An 8,250-nucleotide genomic window follows, 5' to 3' on the forward strand; every position below is an offset into this window, starting at 1 on the left:
GTGATCTCTTTGGAAACTCAGCTGGCAGAAGGCAATGGCAAACCACTGCTGTAACTTGCCTCGTACGCTGTTCCTCACTATGTCAGAGAGGCGTGGAGAAACTCCGGATGCGACGCACCTTTCCTTTCCTCTTAACCTAGACATTTTTGTTAACTTCTATTAATTTGAATTTTTTACATTCTCTCTGGAGACTGCTTTAAAGTTATAGAAAGCCTATAAAAAATAAAATGAATTATTTGGAACGTGTTGTGCTTTTGGTTTGTCGTAGTCATAGTCATACTTTATTGATCCCAGGGGAAATTGGTTTTCGTTACAGTTGCACCATAAATAATAAATAGTAATATGTAAATTATGCCAGTAAATTATGAAGTAAGTCCAGGACCAGCCTATTGGCTCAGAGTGTCTGATCCTCCAAGGGAGGAGTTGTAAAGTTTGATGGCCACAGGCAGGAATGACTTCCTATGACGCTCTGTGAGGCATCTCGGAGGAATGAGTCTCTGGCTGAATGTACTCCTGTGCCCACCCAGTACATTATGTAGTGGATGGGAGACATTGTCCAAGATGGCATGCAACTTGGACAGCATCCTCTTTTCAGACACCACCGTCAGAGAGTCCAGTTCCATCTCCACAACATCACTGGCCTTACGAATGAGTTTGTTGATTCTGTTGGTGTCTGCTACCCTCAGCCTGCTGCCCCAGCACACAACAGCAAACATGATAGCACTGGCCACCACAGACTCGTAGAACATCCTCAGCATCGTCCGGCAGACGTTAAAGGACCTCAGTCTCCTCAGGAAATAGGGACGGCTCTGATCCTTCTTGTAGACAGCCTCAGTGTTCTTAGACCAGTCCAGTTTATTGTCAATTCGTATCCCCAGGTATTTGTAATCCTCCACCATGTCCACACTGACCCCCTGGATGGAAACAGGGGTCACCGGTACCTTAGCTCTCCTCAGATCTACCACCAGCTCCTTAGTCTTTTTCACATTAAGCTGCAGATAATTCTGCTCACACCATGTGACAAAGTTTCCTATCGTAGCCCTGTACTCAACCTCATCTCCCTTGCTGATGCATCCAACTATGGCAGAGTCATCCGAAAACTTCTGAAGATGACAAGACTCTGTGCAGTAGTTGAAGTCCGAGGTGTAAATGGTGAAGAGAAAGGGAGACAAGACAGTCCCCTGTGGACCCCCAGTGCTGCTGATCACTCTGTCGGACACATAGTATTGCAAGCACACGTACTGTGGTCTGCCAGTCAGGTAATCAAGAATCCATGACACCAGGGAAGCATCCACCTGCATCGCTGTCAGCTTCTCCTCCAGCAGAGCAGGGCAGATGGTGTTGGATGCACTGGAGATGTCAAAAAACATGACCCTCACAGTGCTCGCTGTGGCTTGTCCAGGTGGGCGTAGACACGGTTCAGCAGGTAGACGATGGCATCCTCAACCCCTAGTCGGGGCTGGTAGGCGAACTGGAGGGGATCTAAGTGTGGCCTGACCATAGGCCGGAGCAGCTTCAGAACAAGTCTCTCCAGGGTCTTCATGATGTGGGAGGTCAATGCCACGGGTCTGTAGTCATTGAGGCCCCTGGGGCGCGGCGTCTTCGGCACAGGGACGAGGCAGGACGTCTTCCACAGTACAGGAACCCCCCGGAGCCTCAGGCTCAGGTTGAATACATAGCGAAGTACTCCACATAGCCGAGGGGCACAGGCTTTGAGCACCCTGGTACTGACACCATCTGGTCCTGCAGCCTTGCTTGGATTGAGATGTTTCAGCTGTGTTCTCACCTGTTCAGCTGTGAAGCCCACCATGGTGGTTTCGTGTGGGGAAGGGGTATAGTCATGAAAGCAGGGTGGGGGACTGTGAGGAGGGTTAGGAGGGGAGAATGGAATATGTGTTGGTTGGGGGCCGACAACAGATGGTTCATGTGTGGGATGGGGAGGGGTCACAATGTCAAATCTGTTAAAGAACAGGTTAAGTTCATTGGCCCTGTCCACACTGCCTTCAGCTCCTCTGTTGCTCGTTTGCCGGAACCCAGTGACGGTCCTCATCCCCCTCCAGACCTCTCTCATGTTGTTCTGCTGGAGTTTCCACTCAAGCTTCCTCCTGTACCTGTCTTTAGCCTCCCTGATCCTGGCTTTCAGGTCCCTCTGTATTGCCCTCAGCTCCTCCCTATTTCCATCTCTAAACGCCCTCTTTTTAGGGTTCAGGATGTCCTTAATGTCCTTGGTCACCCATGGCTTGTTATTTGAATAACAAAGGACAGTTCTTGTCGGTACAATAACAAAGGTGTTTGAAGGTGTTTTGTGATTTTGTTGTGAGTTGCCCCCGATGTTGATTTGTTTAAATGCAAAATGTACTTTGCAATCAGTTTATAGTTGTTGAAAATGTATCTGTAAGTGCTGTGTCTGGATGTTTGTTGTTTGGAAATTTCTTTCACTTGCTGAGATACTGCGTGGAATCGGCCCTTCGAACCTAGCTGCCTGGCCATCCCTCCAATTTATCCCTAGCCTAATCATGGGATAATTTACGACTAATTAACCTACCAACTGGTATGCCTTTGGTCTGTGAGAGGAAATTGGAGCACCCGGAGGAAACGCACACAGTTACAGAGCAAACGTACAAACTCCTTACAGGCAGCAGTGGGAATTGAACCCTGGTCACTGGTACCATAAAGCGTTGTGCTAACCACTACACTACCATGCCATCCCAACTTGTTAGCAGGAACTACTAATGGAGCCATATGTCATTCGTGTGGAGAGTAACAAATTAACTAAATAGCGGCATTTGAAAGGAGAAAACTCTGAATTGCTGGGCGAGACTGTTAAAGCTGGGATTCTACCTTTGTCCACTGGGTGGAGCCATTAGCCTAAAAAGGGAAGAGGACAAACGGTCTGTGTGATGCACATATGCATCTTATGCAGAGCTGTGTGGGCGATTTGCAGGGAGTTCCCCTCAAAAATTAAAACATTACAAATTAAAATGCTGCTCAAATCCTTAGCGTTTTCCTGCAGTTTCAGAGGTGACAATAGCAAATTCAGGACTCTCATCTTGTGAATTTTACTTTGTAGAGAAATTGCTTGTGTTTAAAGTGGGCTTAATGTGATTGAATGGATTTGACTTCTGTGAAGCTTTTAAAGAAATAAAAGTGAAGGGAAGATTTTGATCTGACTTCTTATCACTTACTTAAGATAGAGTACTGAATCAATGAATAATGAATGTTAGCTTTCATAAGTCAAGGGATAGAGTTTAAGATTCACGGGGTAATGATGCAGCTCTATAAAACTCTGGTTAGGCCACACTTGGGGTACTGTGTCCAGTTCTGGTCACCTCACTATAGGAAGGATGTGGAAGCATTGGAAAGGGTACAGAGGAGATTTACCAGGATGCTGCCTGGTTTAGAAAGTATGCATTATGATCAGAGATTAAGGGAGCTAGGGCTTTACTCTCTGGAGAGAAGGAGGATGAGAGGAGACATGATAGAGGTGTACAAGATAATAAGAGGAATAGATAGAGTGGATAGCCACCGCCTCTTCCCCAGGGCACCACTGCTGAATACAAGAAGACATGGCTTTAAGGTAAGGGGTGGGAAGTTCAAGGGGGATATTAAAGGTTTTTTACTCAGAGAGTGGTTGGTGCGTGGAATGCACTGCCTGAGCCAGTGGTGGAGGCAGATACACTAGTGAAATTTAAGAGACTACTAGACAGGTATATGGAGGAATTTAAGGTGGGGGTGTTATATGGGAGGCAGGGTTTGAGGGTCGGCACAACATTGTGGGCTGAAGGGCCTGTACTGTGCTGTACTATTCTATGTTCTGTATTCAAGTGTTTCTGTCAAATTGACTTAAAGACAATGGGGATAGATTACTCGTACTGCTCCAAGGATGCCAATTGATCTAAATTTTAAGAACAGATCTCATTAGTTGCAGCCACTCAGCTGTTCATTGAAATTACTTGCCCCTGGTGTGGCGAAAATGCAATTGCAGATAGATTGTATCGATGAGCAATCAAAGCAGTGTAGCTGATCTCGTGCCACAGCCTGCCTCTATTGTAGAAGAGCTGAACTAGAACAGAAGATACTGGGGTCCGTCACGGTGCGGGTTCAGCAAAAGGAGAGGGTCGTCCCTACTGGCCTGACAGGCATGCCCTACACACCCAAAATCAGCAACTTCACACTTGTAAAGGAACATTATGTTCTTCAGCAGCCACATCATCCTCTCTGGCTGCATCCTTTCAGGGAGTCATAGAGAAGTGCAGCATAGAAAGATTCCCTCCATCCCTTCTAGTCCATGGTGAAACCTTTTAAACTGCCTATTCCCACCGACCTGCACCGGACCATAGACCTCCATACCCCTACCATCCATGTACCCATCCAAACTTCTCTTCGACGTTCAAAGCAAGACCACTTGTGCTGGCAGCACTTTCCACGCTCTCACAACCCTCAGAGTGAAGGAGTTTTTCCTCATGTTCCCCTTAAACTTCTCATCTTTCACCCTTAACCCATGACCTCTGGCTGTAGAACCACCCAGCCTCAGTGGAAAAAGCCTGCTTGCACTTACCCTATCTATACACCTCATAATTCTGTATACAGTATCTCTGTTAAATCTCTCAATCTACATTCTAAAGAATACAGTCCTAACCTATTCAATCTTTCCTTATAACTCAGGTCTCCCAGACCTTTGTAAATTTTCTCTGTACCCTTTCAACCTTCTTTACATCTTTCCTGTAGCTAATTGACCAAAGCTGCACATAATACTTCAAATTAGGCCTCACCAATGTCTTTTAGAACTTCAACATAACATCCCATCTCCTGAACTCTACACATTGATTTGAGATACTCCCTTTGTTCTATCCATCCTTCCCTTCACCGAAAAACCCATTAGAACACAGAACTCTATTGACATAGAACATTGTTTACTTCTCTTTCTCCCCAATATGGCAGTGAGTCTCCAAGCTGAAATGTTAACACGAAGAAATCTGCAGATGCTGGAACGTAAGCTGAAATGTTACCTGTTTCTCTCTCCACAGATGCTGCCTGATCCGCTGTGAGTTCTCAGCATTTCCCATTTTAATTTCAGATTTCCAATGTCTGTAGATACTTTTGATTTTACAGAAGAGACCATTATACCTACCCACTGGCTAATGATCTGGAAGATTAAGGACTAGGAACATGGTTCACAACAATTGCACATTGCTCACTTTATATCTTCGCCAGCTGAGAACATATTGTGAGATGTGGTCAGTATTTGTACTTCTATAAAGACTCTGCACTATCCATTACCCAAAGTTAGTAGACTCCTTCCCGTCACTGCCTGTACAGATCTGGTACATTCTCCCTGTGACTCTGTGGTGCTCTGGTTTCCTCTGACAGTCCAAAGACGTACCGGTTGGTAGGTTAATTGGTCATCGTAAATTGTCTCATGATTAGGCTAGGATTAAATTGGGGGGATTGCTGGCGGCGTGGTTTAAAGGGCAGGAAGGGCCTTCTTTCATGTTCCATCTCAATATATAAATAAATAAATGCACCAACACTGTAACTGTTATATCAACAGTCCCAATGAGGAGTCTCAGCCCGAAACGTCAACTGTTTATTACCTTCCATGGGTGCTGCCTGACCTGCTGAGTTCCTCCAACATTTTGTGGGTGTTACTTGGATTTCCAGCACCTGCAGATTTTCTCTTGTTTGTGAAACATTATTACAATATACTTTAACAAGTTAGGATGAGAACATACTGTAGGCTCCTAGCAGAATGGAACATATCCAGAACTACTATTTCTTCTAAGAGTGAGAGACCTGCCAAGTGTCTGAGCTGAACTTTGGTATCAACGAGAACGCCGTTTAAAATCACTCTGGCTTGTCCGTGTGGCTCCAGGATTACTTTGTTATTCTGGTTTGTGATGGTGGCATGCTTATTCGTGATACTGCACAAGAAAATGATATTTAATGGCCAAACAAACCACATTTGTTTAAGGAGTAAATACCTTAAGATATATACAGAGAATCACATCACATTGCATAGATAATAGAACTAGGACCACAAAACTTTACATGACCACACATCGATCCATGTTAAGTGGTTCACTCATCACACTAGATGTCTTTTTCAAATACTTATCGTATGTTCTAAGAAAGGGCATAATCATTGCTGCACAATCTACTACACAACTTTCCAGACAACCTGGCCTGCTGAGTTCCTCCAGCATTTTGTATGTGTTGCTCAAGACTCTCAGCATCTGCAGAATCTCTTCTGTCTACAATCTGCTTTAACCCTTCTCGAGCCATGGAGATCCATTTTAACCCTCGACGACACTCTCATCTTTTTCTCACGCTTTCAGTGAACTGCTGTGATTTACTTTGAGAAGGCTACATTACAAATGTGAATGAAGTGGTAACCAAGTTCTGATTGGCACAAGAAAAATGTCAACGTCAATGATTTCCTTTTTGTGTTATGAGACACTCTATGATGTCAGGCCCATCTAAGAAATGAATACCTAGGATAAATTCAAACAAGCACAACTTTCCATCCAGATTCCTGCATTCTTACCCTCTCTCTTCTAGTGAACGTAGAACAGTACAGCATGATACATTGCCACAGGCGGCTGTGGAGGCCAAGTCACTGGGTATATTTATGCAGAGGTTGATAGATTGTCGATTAGTCAGGGCACGAAGGGATATGGGGAGAAGGCAGGAGATTGGGGCTGAGAGTGAAATGGATCAGCCATGGTGAAATGTTGAAGCAGACTCGATGGGCCAAATGGCCTAATTCTGCTCCTATATCTTATGGTCTTAATACAGACCCTTTGGCTCACAATGTTGTGGTGACCTTTCAACCCACTCAAAAATCAATCTGACCCTTCCCTCCTACATAGCCCTTTGTTTGTCTTTCATTCATTTTTTTTCTCTCATTTTCATTCATTTTGGTTTTTTCTCATTTCAAGTAGTACTTTGCCCAGTGTTTCCTTGATCATTTTTCACATTCATTCTCAGCTGCCAACACACCGCCTCAGGATCCTAATCTGCTGAGCTCAGAGGAGTAATCCACTGTTCGGGTTATGGAGGCATATCCGAAATCTGTGCAAATTTACTTCAAAAATCCATTGGACCTGGGGTTTATGGATTCCTTCTGTTCCAATAGTCAGAGATAGAGAGAGAGCTTAGCTTTATTTGTCGCATGTACACAAAATCGTTGAAACATACAGTGAAATGCAAAGCTTGCGTCAACGCCCAGCATAGTCCGAGGATTGTTCTGGGAGCAGCCCGCAAGTGTCACCATTCTTCCGGGGCCAACATAGCATGTCAACAACTCCCTAACCCTCACTGTAGGTCTTTGGAAACCCACGCAGTCTCTTGGAGAATGTACGGGTGAGGCCTCACTTGGAGTATCCTGAGCAGCCTTGGGCCCCTTATCTAAGAAAGGATGTGGTGACTTTGGAGAGGGTTCAAAGAAGGTTTGCAGAAACGATTCCAGGATTGGACAGTTTTTCATATGAAGAGCGTTTGATGGCTATGGGCCTGTACCCACTGGCATTCAGAAGAATGGGGGGTGGCCTCATTGAAAGCTATTGAATGTTGAAAGGCCTTGATCGAGTGGATGTGGAGAGGATGTTTCCTATGGTGGGAGAGTCTAAGACCAGAGGACACAGCCTCAGAATGGAGGAATGTCCTTTTAGAAAAGAGATGAGGAGGAATTTCTTTAGCCAGAGAGAGGCGAATCTGGGGAATTCTTTGCCACAGGCAGCTGTGGAGGCCAAGTCTTCATATGCATATTTAAGGCAGAGGTTGATGGATCCTTGACTAGTCAGGTCATGAAGGGGTACGGGGAGAAGGCAGGATATTGAGGCTGAGAGGGAAAATGAATCAGTCATGAAAAAGTGGTGGAGCAGACTCGATGGGCTAAATGGCCTATTTCTGCTCCTATATCTATGGTCTTATGGTACAAACTCCTTACAGACGGCAGTGAACTCCGGTTCGTGATCACTGGCCCCTGTGAGGTGTGGCGCTAACCGCAACACTGCTGTGGCGCCTTCGTAAGCAAAGAGGATCGAGAGGTCTGTGTTGACGCACACAATGGTACTGCTCTGGAGGTCAGGTCCAGCCCAAAGCAGTCAGCTCAGTGTTTGCCCATTCTCCCGTACCAGTGACCCGGGTTCAATTCCCGGCTCTGCCTATAAGGAGTTTTTTATGTTCTTCCCCTTGTCCACATGGGTTTACACAGGGTGATCTGGTTTCCTCCCACCTACTGGTGGGTAG

This window comes from Mobula hypostoma, chromosome 8 (genome assembly GCF_963921235.1).
Source record: "Mobula hypostoma chromosome 8, sMobHyp1.1, whole genome shotgun sequence".
NCBI classification, from domain to species: domain Eukaryota; kingdom Metazoa; phylum Chordata; class Chondrichthyes; order Myliobatiformes; family Myliobatidae; genus Mobula; species Mobula hypostoma.